The 16290-nt window shown below is 41.3% G+C and overlaps 1 protein-coding gene across 7 annotated transcripts in view; it reads left to right on the top strand.

Annotated features, from left to right (window-relative positions):
• Positions 1-16290, top strand: part of znf711 (zinc finger protein 711) — a 63233-nt gene that overhangs the window by 15874 nt on the left and 31069 nt on the right. For 2 of the 7 annotated variants that reach the window (XM_072594924.1, XM_072594922.1), the window contains exon 2: positions 13965-14043. The exons of the other annotated variants lie outside the window; for them this stretch is intronic. The gene's annotated coding sequence lies outside the window, so the exon portion shown is untranslated. The remainder of the gene's footprint in view (positions 1-13964; positions 14044-16290) is intronic. 7 annotated transcript variants of the gene reach the window in all.

Raw genomic sequence — 16290 nt, 5'->3', positions numbered from 1 at the left:
TGGTTCTGCAGTTGTATGATTGTTAATCTCATGTTTTCAGACATTATTTCTCGAGTCATCATTTTTGGGAAGCTTGTCAACAGAGATTTTGGTAAGTTAGTCTGTAAGATTCATGAAAATGCATAATGCTATGTTGCACGTGCCTCCAGCTGCATCAGTAAGTTAATCTTGTAATTGTGTCCATTACAGTAACATTACATAGATGAATAAATACCAAAGACGAATGACCAAGCATTTACTTAATTGCGGCAAGAGGTTATAATTTTATCAGATTTTATATCACAGTTTTGCTTATTTAGGTCTGCTGTTAATTAAAATTGAAATGCATAGGAAGAAACTTTGACATGTATGTTGGGCAGACAATAGACAACAGGTGCAGGAGTAGGCCATTTGGCCCTTTGAGCCAGCACTACCATTCATTATGATCATGGCTGATCATCCACAATCCATATCCTGATCCTGCCTTATCCCCATAACCATTGATTCCACTATCTTTAAGAGCTCTATCCATCTCTTTCTTGAAAGTATCCAGAGACTTGGCCTCCACTGCCTTCTGGGGCAGAGCATTCCATGTATCCACCACTCTCTGGTTGAAGAAATTTCTCCTCAACTCTGTTCTAAATGGCCTACCCCTTATTTTTAAACTGTCTTCTGGTTCTGGACTCACCCATCAGCAGAAACGTGCTTCCTTCCGCTAGAGTGTCCAATCTTTAATAATCTTATACGTCTCAATCAGATCCCCTCTCATCCTTCTAAACTCAAGTGTATATAAGCCCAGTCGCTCCAATCTTTCAACATATGGTAGTCCCTCCATTCTGGGAATTGACCTCGTGGACCTACACTACACTCCCTCAACAGCCAGAATGTCCTTCTGTAAATTTGGAGACCAAAACCTCTTGCTCCTATACTCAATTCCTCTTGTTATGAAGTCCAGCATGCTATTAGCTTTCTTCACTGCCTGCTTTCATTGACTGATGTACAAGAACACTTAGATCTCGTTGTACTTCCCCTTTACCTAACTTGACTTCATTTAGATAGTAGTCTGCCTTCCTGTTCTTGCCACCAAAGTGGATAACCACACATTTATCCACATTAAACTGTATCTGCCATGCATCCGTCCACTCACTTAGCCTGTCCAAGTCACCCTAGATTCTCTTAACATCCTCCTCACGTTTCACTCTGCCACCCAGCTTTGTGTCATCAGTAAATTTGCTAATATTACTTTAAATGCCTTTATCTATATCATTGATGTATATTTTAAACAGCTGTGGTCCCAGCACCGAACCTTGTGGTACCCCACTGGTCACCACCTGCCATTCCGAAAGGGAGCCATTTATCAGTACTCTTTGCTTCCTGTCAGCCAGCCAATTTTCAGTCCAAGTCATTATTTTGCCTCCAATTCCATGTGCCCTACTTTTGCTCACTAATCTCCTATGTAGGACTTTATCAAAGGCTTCCTGAAAGATGGAGAGAAGTGTTTTGGACAGTTGTGTTGAGAATGTAGTTTGGATGTGGCTTGGATGCCTTCAAGTTTGTACATCATCCTGAGAGCGGAGACCAGATACCTCACTGACAAAAAAAAATGACCAACTTAAAAATCAAACAGCACCAGGTTATATTGCAGCAACAGGTTTATTGGAAGCACTAACCTTCGGACTGCTGCTCCTTCATCAGGTAGCTATGGGGCAGAAATTATAGCAAAAGTTTACAGTGTCATGCAACTGAAATGATATATTGAACAAATCCAGATTGTTGTTAAGTCTTTCATCTTTTAGAATGGGTTGCAGGCTTCAGTTCATTAATATGTAAATCCCAGAACCTCATTTAAGTCACATTCTCGACATAATGTTTTGTTTGAAAAGAAGTGACACCTCAGCTCAGACAACACATTAAAAGTGTGACGTTAGAGTCTCTCTGTATCCAAATCTTGAGTCAGATTGGTTCTATTTCCAAAGTAGAAATTTATAAACTATTACATGGATCAATGCCTGCAGGTTGTGCTCTTTTTGAACAAAGTAGAATGTATCTGCGAATATAATTCTGCAAATGCAAATTCACCCCATAGACTCATGTGTTTGCGTGCATGAGAGAGGAAGAGTGTGTGATCATGAATGTGTACATGTGAATGAGCATGAGAGAGAGCGTGTGTTTGCGTGTGTGCATACTTGGTAAAGTCTGTATGAAAATGCAATGGAGTATAAGCTCATGAAAGGGTGTGTGCGTAGGTGAGAGTGAGAGTGCGGGGGGTGTGTATGTGTGTGTATGAGACAGAGAGTCTGCATCAGTGTATGTATGAGAGAGTGTATAGTGCAGTGGGGTCACCTGTAGTGTGACATGGACCCAAGGTCCTGGTTGAGGCCAGCCTGATGGATTCCGACTTTGGCTGTCAACCTCTGCTCGGCCACTGTGTTGTTGCATATTCTGAAGTCTGCCTTGCACGATGGTCATCCGAAGATCCAAGGCCAAATGTCCCTGACCACTGGAGTGTTCCCCAAACAGACTCTACGACAATGAATTAATGGACACCACACAGCAATCGCCAGACCGGGGTGTTCCCTCTCAGTCGGGGAACACTTCAGTGGTCAGGGACATTTTGCCTTGCATCTTTGGATAGGGTGGTGGCACGGTTTGGGCTGGCGGGGGTGGGGGTTTGGAGGGCGGACAGGCAGTGGGAGTGGGGTTGCGGGGTGCAGGGGGTGGACAGGGAGTGAGGGCACATGCGCGATATGCTGCTGCCTAGTCTTCTGAACCAGGAGCAGACTTCACAGAAAAGTCCGAGCCCCAGAGGAAAATCAATTAACCGAATAATCAATTTTCCATATGAAATAGAGCCCACCCATCTCATTCGGATAATTGAGGTTCCTCTGTACACACACACCGTTACATACTCACTGTTGCACTAACACAGGCGCTGTCTCATAGATATACATGCACACGCATACACTCCACACTCACACCCACGCATGCACCCTCTCATGGGCTTATAGAACATAGAACATAGAACAGTACAGCACAGAACAGGCCCTTCAGCCCACTATGTTGTGCCGACCACTGATCCTCATGTATGCACCTTCAAATTTCTGTGACCATATGTTTGTCGAGGAGTCTCTTAAATGTCCCCAATGACCCTGCCTCCACAACTGCTGCTGGCAACGCATTCCATGCTCTCACAACTCTCTGTGTAAAGAACCCGCCTCTGACATCCCCTCTATACTTTCCTCCAACCAGCTTAAAACTAAGACCCCTCGTGTTAGTCATTTCTGCCCTGGGAAATAGTCTCTGGCTATCGACTCTATCTATGCCTCTCTTTACCTTGTATACCTTAATTAGGTCCCCTCTTCTCCTCCTTTTCTCCAATGAAAAAAGTCCGAGCTCAGTCAACCTCTCCTTATAAGATAAGACCTCCAGTATAGGCTGCATCCTGGTAAACCTCCTCTGAACCCTCTCCAAACCATCCACATCTTTCTTGTAATAGGGCGACCAGAACTGGACGCAGTATTCCAAGTGCGGTCTAACCAAAGTTTTATAGAGCTGCAACAAGATCTCACGACTCTTAAACTCAATACCCCTGTTAATGAAAGCCAAAACACCATATGCTTTCTTAACAACCCTGTTCACTTGGGTGGCCATTTTAAGGGACCTATGTACCTGCACCCCAAGAATCCTATCCTTAATCCTATCCTTAATCCCTAATCCTTACTCAGCTTTCAAATTCAACCTTCCAAAATGCATCACCTCGCATTTATCCACGTTGAACTCCATCTGCCACCTCTATACTCCATCACACCACACACACTCACTCTCTCTCTCTCTCACTCACACACACTCACACTTTATCAAGCGTGCACACATGCAGTCACACACTCACACACACATTTGCACAAACTCCCATTTTCTCTCTCCCTCAAAAGAACACATACATGTAAGTCTATGGGGTGAATTTGAATTTGCAGATACATTTTATTTTGCTCGAAATGCACACCACCCACAGGCAGTCAGTCCATGTAATATTTTATAAATTCCTACTTAGGAAATAGAACCAGTCTGACTCAACAGACATCTGGATGGGTATATGAATAGGAAATGTTTAGAGGGGTATGGGCCAAATGCTGGCAAACAGGAGTAGATTAATTTAGGATTTCTGGTCGGCAAGGACAAGTTGGACCGAAGGATCTGTTTCCATGCTGTACGTGTCTATGACTATGACTCTAAGATTGGTATACAGACAGACTCTAACCTCACACCTTTAATGCATTGTCTGTGCTGAGGTGTCAGTCAAGGGTGTGGTGCTGGAAAAGCACAGCAGGTCAGGCAGCAACCGAGGAGCAGGAAAACCAACATTTCGGGCTAAAGCCCTTCACCTTTTTAAAAAAACCTTAAGTTATGTCGAGAATGTGACTTAAAAGAAGTTCTGGGATTTACATGTTAATGAACCAAACCTGCAACCCATTCTAAAAGATAAAAGACTTAACAGCAATCTAGATTTGTTCAATATATCATTTCAGTTGCATGACACTGTAACCTTTTGCTATAAATTCTGTGTCTTATGATCCTGTCCTACCTGATGAGGGAGCAGCAGTTTGAAAGCTAGTGCTTCCAAATAAACCTGTTGGACTATAACCTGGTGTTGTGTGATTTTTAACTTTGTCCAACCCAGTCCAACACCGGTTCCTCGACATCAAAAAAAAGACAAGTTATTGCTAACCACATTCTAAAATTATAACAGCTAATTACATACATCACTGGTAAACTGTAGAAGCATAGACAGACACAGAGAGGAAGGGAGCCACTCGAGTGATTGAGCTTAATTCCATTTAGCAGCTCTTGGTCTGGAGCTGTGGCAGTTCAAGTAAAAATACCCATGTATTTTTTCAATACAATGAGGATTTTGCCTTTTTCTGGCAATAAGTTCAAGACCCAAACTCTGAGGGTAAGTAACATTTTCTCCTTGATGTTTCTCTAATCTCATAACTGACCAGAAAAATGGGATGAGGCTACAGTCAGGTCAACCATGATCTTATTCAATGCGTAACCTGTATGTACATCCTCAAGTTTCCCTGTAATCTCTACTGTGCTCTTATCCTTTGTACAATATGGTAACCAGAGTTGCAAGCAATATTAAAGTTATAGCTTCCTTAATGTTGCACAGCCTCCTCTTTTTCATCATTTGTTTCACGGCTAACAAAAAAAACAAGCCAAATAAAGCCTACAACTGAATACTGAAAGCAGTTTCAGGTATCAAAGCTTAAGTAAGATGTGGCTTGGAGGGAGTGCAATGTAGATTTATCAGAATCGTATTTGAATTCCAAAGGTTAAATTGTGAAGTAGGATTACATAGACTATGGTCGCATTCCCTGGGATTTAGAAGGTTTAAGGAGTGATTTGATTGAAAATTTAAAGAGAACAGAATGTAGATTTAAGCCATGCCTTTCAGTAGTGAAGTTAGGAAATTCTTCAAATAATGGTGATGCATATTTAGATAGTTTCACAAGTGGTAATTGATGCTAGTTAATTGCAAATTTTGAAACCAAGATAGGTTAACAAAAATCTAACAATGATGTCAAAGGATATGGGGCAAAAGTAGATATAATGAATTCAGCTGCAGATTGGCCACACCCACCATGCAAATAAATTGCCATGGACACAATGAACATGTCTCAAAACTATTTCATTGACTGTAAATCATTTTGAGATGTCTTTTCAGTTATGAAAAAGACTCTGCAAATGCCAATTTTTAAAATACATTTGATTGTTGAATAACCTAATACCATTATGTGTTCCTATTCCATAAGTGTTTTGACCATCTTATCTACCTTGCCACATGCCAGGATCTTTGGACATGTACTTCAAGGTCTCTCTGTTCTCCTACGTTGCTCATATCCTCTTGTTTATTGTATAATCCCCTTCCCTTGTTTGTTTTTCCCAAATGCATTACATTACACTACGTTGAATTAGAATTCCATTTGCTATTTTCAAACTCTTGAACCCTGTTGATGTTTTCTTGCAGTCTTCAACTTTCTTTTTTATGTATCACTAGTATAATCTACATACCTCTTAATATATGCTCGAGAGGATTTAAACTAGTGGGGTGGGGGGGATCCAGGGAGATCGTGAGGAAAGAGATCAATCTGAGACTGGAACAGTTGAGAGCAGAATTGAGTCAAACAGGCAGGGACAAGATAGGACTAATAAATTAAACTGCATTTATTTCAATGCAAGGGGCCTAACAGGGAAGGCAGATGAACTCAGGGCATGGTTAGGAATATGGGACTGGGATATCCTAACAATTACAGAAACATGGCTCAGGGGTGGGCAGGAGTGGCAGCTTAATGTTCCAGGGCACAAATGCTACAGGAAGGAGAGAAAGAGAGGCAAGAGAGGAGGGGGAGTGTCATTTTTGATCAGGGATAGCATTACAGCTGTGTTGAGGGAGGATATTCCCGGAAATACATCCAGGGAAGTTATTTAGTTGGAACTGAGAAATAAGAAAGGGATGATTACCTTATTGGGATTGTATTATGGACCCCCTAATAGTCAGAGGGCAATTGAGAAACAAACTTGTAAGGAGATCTCAGCTATCTGTAAGAATAATAGGGTGGTTTTGGTAGGGGATTTTAACTTTCCAAACGTAGACTGGGACTGCCATAGTGTTAAAGGTTAAGATGGAGAGGAATTTGTTAAGTGCATACAAGACAATTTTCTGATTCAGTATGTGGATGTACCGACTAGAGAAGGTGCAAAACTTGACCTACTCTTGGGAAATAAGGCAGGGCAGGTGACTGAGGTGTCAGTGGGGGAGCACTTTGGGGCCAGCGACCATAATTTCATTAGATTTAAAATAATGATGGAAAAGGATAGACCAGATCTAAAAGTTGAAATTCTAAATTGGAGAAAGGCCAATTTTGACAGTATTAAGCAAGAACTTTCGAAAGCTGATTGGAGGCAGATGTTCGCAGATAAAGGGACGGCTGGAAAATGGGAAGCCTTCAGAAATGAGATAACGAGAATCCAGAGAAAGTATATTCCTGTCAGGGTGAAAGGAAAGGCTGGTAGGCATAGGGAATGCTGCAAGAAATTGGGGGTTTGGTTAAGACAAAGAAGGAAGCAGATGTCAGATATAGACAATATAAATCGTGTGAATTCTTAGAGTATAAAGGAAGTAGGAGTATACTTAAGAGGGAAGTCAGGAGGGCAAAAGGGGACATAAGATAGCTTTGGCAAATCGAATTAAGGAGAATCCAAAGGGTTTTTACAAATATATTAAGGGCAAAAGGGTAACTAGGGAGAGAATGGGGCCCCTCAAAACCTGACCTCAGTGGTAGGCAAGTTATTGGAGGGAATCCTGAGAGACAGGATGTACATTTATTTGGAAAGGCAAGGACTGATTAGAGATAGTCAACATGGCTTTGTGCTTGGGAAATCATGTCTGACAAACTTGATTGAGTTTTTTTGAAGAAGTAACAAAGAGAATTGATGAGGGCAGAGCAGTAGATGTGATCTATATGGAATACAGGGAGAACTAGCCATTTGGTTACAGAACTGGCTCAAAGGTAGAAGACAGAGGGCCGTGGTGGGGGGTTGTTTTTCAGACTGGAGGCCTGTGACCAGTGGAGTGCCACAAGGATCGGTGCTGGGTCCTCTACTTTTTCTCATTTATATAAATGATTTGGATGCGAGCATAAGCGGTACAGTTCGTAAGTTTGCAGATGACACCAAAATTGGAGGTGTAGTGGTCAGCGAAGAGGGTTACCTCAGATTACAACTGGATCTGGACCAGATGGGCCAATAAGCTGAGAAGTGGCAGATGGAGTTTAATTATGATAAGTGCGAGGTGCTGCATTTTGGGAAAGCAAATCTTAACAGGACTTATACACTTAATGGTAAGGTCCTAGAGAGTGTTGCTGAACAAAGAGACCTTGGAGTGCAGGTTCATAGCTTCTTGAAAGTGGAGTTGCAGGTAGATAGGATAGTGAAAAAGGAGTTTGGTCTGCTTTCCTTTATTGGTCAGAGTATTGAGTACAGGAGTTGGAAGGTCATGTTGCAGCTGTACAGGACGTTGGTTAGGCCACTGCTGGAATATTGTGTGCAGTTCTGGTCTCCTTCCTATCAGAAAGATGTTGTGAAACTTGAAAGGGTTCAGAAAAGATTTACAAGGATGTTGCCAGGGTTGGAGGATCTGAGCTACAGGGAGAGGCTGAACAGGCTGGGGCTGTTTTCCCTGGACATCGGAGGCTGAGGGGTGACCTTGTAGAGGTTTACAAAATTATGAGGGGCATGGATAGAGTAAATGGGCAAAGTCTTTTCCCAGAACGAGAGGGCATAGGTTGAGGGTGAGAGGGGAAAAGACACCTAAGGGGCAACGTTTTCACGCAGAGGATGGTACATGTATGGAATGAGCTGCCGGAGGATGTGGTGGAGGCTGGTACAATTGCAACATTTAAGAGGCATTTGGATGGATATATGAATAGGAAGGGTTTGGAGGGATATGGGCCGGGTGCTGGCAGGTGGGACTAAATTGGGTTGGGATATCTGGTCGGCATGGACGGGTTGGACCGAAGGGTCTGTTTCCATGCTGTACATCTCTATGACTCGATATCACTTGAAAAGCAAGGGACCTAGTACTGAGTTCCTGCTGTGTTCCCTGAAACAACCTTCCCATGGCTAAAACCATCATGCACCATTAGCTTTCTATCACTGAACCAATTTTCATTCCAACTTGCCACTTTCCCCTCAATCTCACAAAGGTTTAACTTGGTATTCAGTCTGTCATGTGGGATTATGTCAAAAGCCTTACTGTCTTCCCTATTGGGAAGTAATGGCACAGTGGTGTTCTTGCTTGGGACCCATATTCAAAGTACACACACAGACACACACACACTGAGAGGAAGTATGGAGGCAAGGGCACAGAATTTATTCTTCAGCGTCTGTCACTCAACAGCTTCGTTAATAATTAATCTAGACCTATGGGACATAGCTGCTATACTAGGTCTGTGGAACGTTGTGAAGGAACCAACAACAGGGAAAAACATTATCTTACCCCATCCTCACTACCCTGCCTGCTGCAGATATATCCATCAATGACAATATCATTAGGAGTGACCTCTGCACAATCGTTTATGGAGATGTTGTAAACATGTTCACATTGAGTATACCCTCCAGGCTGTTGTGTGGCACAACCACTGTATTAAATGGGAAAGATTTCAAAACGGCACGGTGACTCAGTGGTTAGCACCGCTGTCTCACAACACCAAGGGTCCCAGGTTCGATTCCAGCCTATGGCTACTGTCTGTGTGGAGTTTGCATGTTCTCCCCGTGTCTGAGTGGGTTTCCTTTGTGCGCTCTGGTTTCCTCTCACAGTCCAAAGATGTACAGGTCAGGTGAATTGGCCATGCTAAATTGCCCGTAGCGTTAGGTGCATTAGTCAGAGGGAAATGGGACTGGGTAGGTTACTCTTCAGAGTGTCGGTGTTGACTTGTTGGGCTGAAGCTGAAAATGTGTTGCTGGAAAAGCGCAGCAGGTCAGGCAGCATCCAAGGAACAGGAGAATCGACGTTTCGGGCATCAGCCCTTCTTCAGGAATGATGCCCGAAACGTCGATTCTCCTGTTCCTTGGATGCTGCCTGACCTGCTGCGCTTTTTCAGCAACACATTTTCAGCTCTGATCTCCAGCATCTGCAGTCCTCACTTTCTCCTTGTTGGGCTGAAGGGCCTGTCTCCACACTATAGGGAATTAATATGTCGAAACTCCCCCAAACTGGGTATCCATGAGACACTGTGGGTCATCATCTACGGCAGAATTATACTCCAATACTTTTTGAGTCCAGGAGTTGGGATATTATGTTGAGGTTGTGCAGTGTCCAGTTTTGGTCTCCCTGTTAGAGGAAAGATGGAAAGGGTTCAGAAGAGATTGACCAGGTTGTTAGAGGGCTTGAATTATAAGGAGAGGTTGGATAAGCTGGGTTTATATTTTACTGGAGCGTGTGAGATTGATAGATGACCTTGCAGAGATTCATAAAATCACGAAGGGTATAGATAGGGTGAATGGTAGGTGCCTTTTCCCTCAGGTGAAGGATTTCAAGACTAAGGGGCAAATTTTTAGGGTGAGAGGAGAAAGATGTAAGGAGGACATGAGAGGCAAATTTTTTTACACAGTGGTTCATGAGTGGAATTAACTCCCAGAGGAAGTGGTGGATGTGGGTACAATTACAACATTTAAAAGACATTTGGGCAGGTACATGAATAGGAAAGATTTAGAGGAACATGGGCCAAGTGCAAATAAGTGGGACTAATTTAGTTTGGGATTTTCGTCAGTATGGACTGGTTGGACTGAAGGTTCTATTTCTATGACACAGTCTACATTTCATGGTGATGAAGCCTATTACCAACCAGAATTCAAGCCTAGCTCAATGAAGAGTGCAGGAGAGCATGTCGGGAGCAGTACCAGGCATACCTAAAAATGAGGTATTTAATTGAAGCTACTTACTTTGTATGCCAAAGTAAGCATATGCAGAAAGTGAAAAATTGGGCTAAGTGATTCCATAACTGACAGATTAATAATGAGAAAGCCCAGTATATCAGTGCAAAAATAAGGATAAAGGATTTGCAACAATCTTCAGCCTGAAGTGCAGAGTGGATGACTAATCTCTGTCTTGGTCTGCTTTTAATGTCCACAGCATCGTTGAGGTTACACTTCAACTAAATGAATTCACTCCATGTGATATCAAAAAATGGCTGTTGATACTGCAAACACTATGGGCCCTGACAATGTTCCCACATTATTACTGAAAACCCATGATTTAGAACTTGCCACACACCTAGTCAAGCCAATCCATATAGTAACAACGTTGGACTGTGGAAAATTGCTGTGCTCTGATATGAGCTATAAATGAAAAGCAGAAGAAATTCAAATTGGCCAATTACAACCCATCATCAAAACAGTGATGGAAAGGGTTATTAACAGTGTGATCAAGCCGCACTTGTTTGACTATTAGCAGTAACTGCTAGGGCTGAGCCAAGTTCAGGAGGGGAGGTGCGTATGATTGCTCGGATGTCAAGGCTACATTTGAATGAATGGGGCATTGAAAAGTGCTGGTAATGCTAGAGTAAATGGGAATCGGGAAAATCTCTCCACTGGTTGGAGTCATTCTTAGCAAAAGGGAAGCTCTGGTAGTGAGAGGTCAGATATCTCAACTCCAGGACATCTCTGCAAGAACTGCTGAAGTGGCCTCCTAAACCAAATAATCTTCCACTGTTTCATCAATATCCTTCCTTCCATTATAGCATGAGTGAGGTGTTCACTGCATGTTGTGCAGCACCATTCCCAATTCTACTTACTAAAGCAGTCCATGCCTAGATGCAGCAAGACCAGGACAGTGTCCAGATTTGGGCTGTCAAATGACAAGTACCATTTGTGCCACACAAGTGCCAGGCAATGGTCATCTCCAACAAAGAATCTAACCATCATCTCTTAACATTAAATGGCATCTCTATTGCTTAATTCTCCACTGTAACATCCTGGAGGTTATCATTGTTCATAAGCTGAACTGGTCTAGACATATAAATATAGTAGATGCAAGAGCTGGGCAGGGTTTACAAATCAGGCAGTGAGTAGCTCTCTGCTGACTTCCACACGTCTGTGCTACGTCTACAGGCACAAGTCAGAAATTTAATGGAATATACCTTGCCTGATTCCTGCAGGTCCAACCACACTGAAGAAGCTTGACACCATCCAAGATAAACCATCTTACTTAACTGGCACCACGTTCACAGACAGCAGCAACATTCACAGCAACAAAGTGTATATCATCTACAAAAATTCATCAAGATTTCTGAGACAACATCTTCCAAAATCACAATTAACACCATTTAGAAAGATAAGAGCAGTCTATATGTGGGAACACCAAGATTGCTTCCAAACCTCCCACCATGCTGAGTTGGAAATTTATTACTGTTTTTTTTGCTGTTGGATCCAAATCCTGGAAGATCCTCCTCAACAGCATTGTGAACTGCAGCAGTTCAAGAAGGTGGCTCACCATCATCTTCTCAAGAGCAGCCAATGCTGGGCAGTAAATGTTGTCAACTGGTGAAGCCTGCGTCCCCTGAATTAATTTTTTTAAAAATCTAGTACCCTCATCAAAATTCGGTGTTACTGCTTCAAAAAGTCAGTTAGCTTAGTTCGATGTAGCTTTGCTAAACAATCCAGTTCAGTTTTCCCTGATTAATTTGTGTTTTCCTAAATTATTTATAATATCGTCAGTTTTTTGAAAACAATACACTTCCTGTAACAATTCCCCTGTTTTATGAAGATGGATATCATTTTCTGTTTCAAGAGATAAGTTAGCTTTTTCTGTACAGGTATTACACTCGCCATATGACCTAGATTCTCTTGAAAACATTATTTGGTATTGCAACAGCATGCAATTTAAACTTCGTTTTTGTTATGTGCCATTTCTACAATACACAGAAGTTCAAAATGTGCTTTTTCTCAGCAATTTATAATATATATTAGACTAACACATCTTTACTCTTTCCTGGGCTGTGGGACACCCACTGATGAGGCCAGCATTTGGCTTACTATGCTGCGCATTACTGTGAGTCTGGAGTCATGTGGCATACGAATGGCAGATTTCCTTTGTTAAAGGGCATTGATTGGAAAAACCCATTTGATTCAATAATAATTTTATCACCATAACTTTCATTTTCTTTTTTAAAATTTAAATTGCATCAGCTGCCATGGTTTGATTTGATCCCATGTCCTCAGTGTATTAGCCTGTACTTCATAGTCCAGTACTTGACTATTTCACTCTGAGTGACTTTGTTTCATGAAATAATTCATTCTTTGCTGATTTGCAGGATATTGAAAGCATACAACCATAATTTTCCAAATGTATCTAGAATCTAAATAATCCTACTTTTTCATAAAAGTTTGATGCTGATGTTCATTTTAAGCAGATACCTTGTTAAAGTTTTAGTTCACACTCAGTTCGAGGGCAGTTAGGGTGAGCAATAATGTTGGTCTTTCAATGATATCCATATTGCACTTTCGTCAGATATGGTTTATAATCTTGGACAAAAAGACTCCTTTTGAATCCTTTTATATAGTCATTGTGGAATGGCATGACAAATAGAAATTCATTCATGCCACAACAATGAACTGTATTATTGAAGTATGCATTTTTGGATACAAAATTGGCAGAGTGACAGGGAACAGAATAATGGTCAATGGATATTTTTCAGGCTGGAGAAAGCTTTGTAGTGGAGCTTCCCGGGGCAGTAATGGTACCTTTGCTTTTCCTGATAATTATATATTAATAATCTGGATCTTGGTGTGCAGGGGACTGTTTCCAAGTTTGCTGATCATACCAAACTTGGAAGAATTGTAAACTGGGAGGATGATAATGTGGAACTCCAAAAAGACATTAAAAAGTTGGTGGACTGGACAGATAGTAAGCAGATGAGGTTCAATACAGAGCAGTGTGAGGCTATGTATTTTGGTTGAAAGAGCACTGACAGATAATATAAAACAGGAGGTTCAATTCTAAAAGGGGGTGCAGGGGCAAAGGGATCTGGTTGTATAATGTGCACAGAACATTAAAGATGGCAGTACAGGTGGAGAGAGCAATAAATAAAGCATAGAGTCTTCTCTGCTTTATTAATAGGGTTATGAAGTACAAGACCAAGTAGGTGATGTTGAACCTGGACAAGACACTTGTTAGATCTCAGCGGGAGTATTATGTACATTGTAGACACCATGTTATTGGAAAGATGCCTGTTGATTAGAGAGGGTGCAGCAGTGATTTACTAGAATGGTTTCAGGTTTGCGAAATTTCAACTGGGGATACAATGAAGAATTTGGATCTGTCCTCCGTAGGAAGAAGGGGCTAGCGTGGACAAGATTGATTGAGATTTTCAGAATCATGAGCAGGCTGTACTCAGTACAAATGAAACTTTTTTTTTCATTTGTAGGAGAATCAAGAAGGTGAGGGCAAAGATTTAAAGTGATGTGCAAATGAAACGAGAGTGAGGACATAAAAATCTTTTACACGTAAGTTGTCAGAGCATGGAATGCAATGTTGAGAACTGTAATGGAGACATATGAATTGAGGCATTCTGTAGGGCATGGGATTTTTTTAAAACAGCAATGGTGTGCAGGGATATGGAGGAAAGGCAGGAGTCTGATATTTGATAATAGAGCCAGTACAGGCATGATGGGCTAAATGGCCTCCTATACTGTAATAATTCTGTGATTCTGTTACTTGACCAGAATACTGTACATGCACTGCTGCAAAGGAAGAAATAGTTAGTGTTTTTTTATTTTCATGGACCAAACAGTTATTGATTTCTTTTTTGTTTGTAACTAGTCAGCTTTACGAAGTCATAGTTATTCAATATATTGCTGCTGGACTACTCTGGGCTTTAAAGACACCATGAATTTTCAAAATGCTTTGTAAAAAAGTGAAAGGGGCATCAAATATTCTTCAGAATCACTTACAGACACAAGTTATTTTAAATATGGTGCATCATGAGAGAGAAACTTTTAAGATCATCCACGGGTTTGTTTTGCCTGAGAAACAAATATGGTACCCTAGTGGCTACTAGTGGTCTAATGATCTAAAGGACAACTTTCCATCACACCACATCTAAACAATTAGTTTAAATCTCACTGTGACGCTAAGGATTTTGAAAGCAGTTTCTCTTAAAAAATAATTGGATCAAAGGCAGGTTTCAGGTTTTTTTTTGGCAAAGTTAGTATCAAGTTATTATATTGTCAGAAAAACTGGTTCACTGATTTCCATTATGAGGAAATAATTTTGCTCTCATTCAGTCTAATTGATTTGTAGCGGATTTAAGAGGAACCTAAGGGGAAACTCTTTTATGCAGAGGGTGGTGCTTGTATGGAATAAGCTGCCAGATGAAATGGTAAGAAGCTGATATAATTACAACATTGAAAAGGCATCTGGATGGGTATATGAATATGAAGGGTTGAGAGTGATATGGCCAAATGCTAGCAAATGGAACTAGATTAATTGAGGATATCGAGTCGGCATGTACAAGTTGGACTGAAGGGTCTAAATTTGTGCTGCACATCTCTATGATTATATGATTAACTTTCATGGAGACTGCAAGTGGAATTGAATGTTCTTCCCCATTGACAGTGGGGGAAATAGGGAGACGTTTAATCAGGAGGTATATAACTGATGACTCTGCTGCTTTTTTACGATCCTGATTGAGTCCATGAAATAAGGCTCTGTGAATGTTCTTCCTCCACCATTGCCTTATGCATTAAGCATTGTTGAGTACAAGTAAAAATGGTATACATAGACCATGCTGATTTGGTACTGCAGTTTTTCTGATGTTTCTTGATTGATGTTGGAAATACTCAAATCATGCAGCATTAGTGGAGAAATATAATTCGTGTTTCAGGTTAACAACCTTTTACCAAACTCTTACATTACCCATCTCCTACTTCATGCACTTTCCAAAGTACTTGAATACATTTCACATGACACCAGGTTATAGTCCAACAGATTTATTTGAAAACACAAGCTTTCAGAGTGCTGCTCCTTCATCAGGTAGCTAGTGGGGCAGTACTGTGAAAGCTTTTATTTTCAACTTTGTCCACCCCAGTCAAACACCAGCACCTCCACATTTTGAATACATTTTGAACCCGTGCCTTGCCCTTCTAGAACTCAATGTACGAGATATTCTGATAAGATTTGCACCTCTGTTACAGCACACGTTATGTATTTTGACTATGGCAATGGGACATTAATAGTCTTCAAACATTCTGCAGCCTTGACACAAGAGCACACCATTCTCTCCCAGTGCCTGCCTGCCTGCCTTTTGTCAAATTAGTGATTTTGCCGGTTCATGTCACCTTATCTTGTAGAAACAGGAGTTGCTGTAAGTGACCAATGTGTTTACACTGACTTACTGATACATCCAGAGATCTGTGGTTGGCTGTCCTCCACTAAATGTTGCTCTTTAGTGGCATAATTATAAATATGGGATGAGCCCCCATATGATAGGCTACAGAACTGGAACACCAACTATGTTAATGAGTGAATGCAGAATTTTCTGCTTTTAATTATGAATGCTGATAACATCCACCTCTACTTCTCACTGATCCCTTGCCACTGCTATCAGATATCTGGTCTTGCATGAATCATGGTTTCCTCTAGTTTAGTCTTCAGAATATTTAAGACCTTATTTTCAGATTCACAAACTCTGTCCTTGACATCTATTTTGTCCTCTTCCCTAACCTCTGTCTCAGACTAAATTAGAACGTTCT

This window comes from Chiloscyllium punctatum, chromosome 25, assembly GCF_047496795.1.
Source record: "Chiloscyllium punctatum isolate Juve2018m chromosome 25, sChiPun1.3, whole genome shotgun sequence".
Lineage (NCBI taxonomy): Eukaryota > Metazoa > Chordata > Chondrichthyes > Orectolobiformes > Hemiscylliidae > Chiloscyllium > Chiloscyllium punctatum.
Note: the sequence above shows the minus strand (reverse complement) of the source record. Positions and strands in the feature narration are given on the sequence as shown.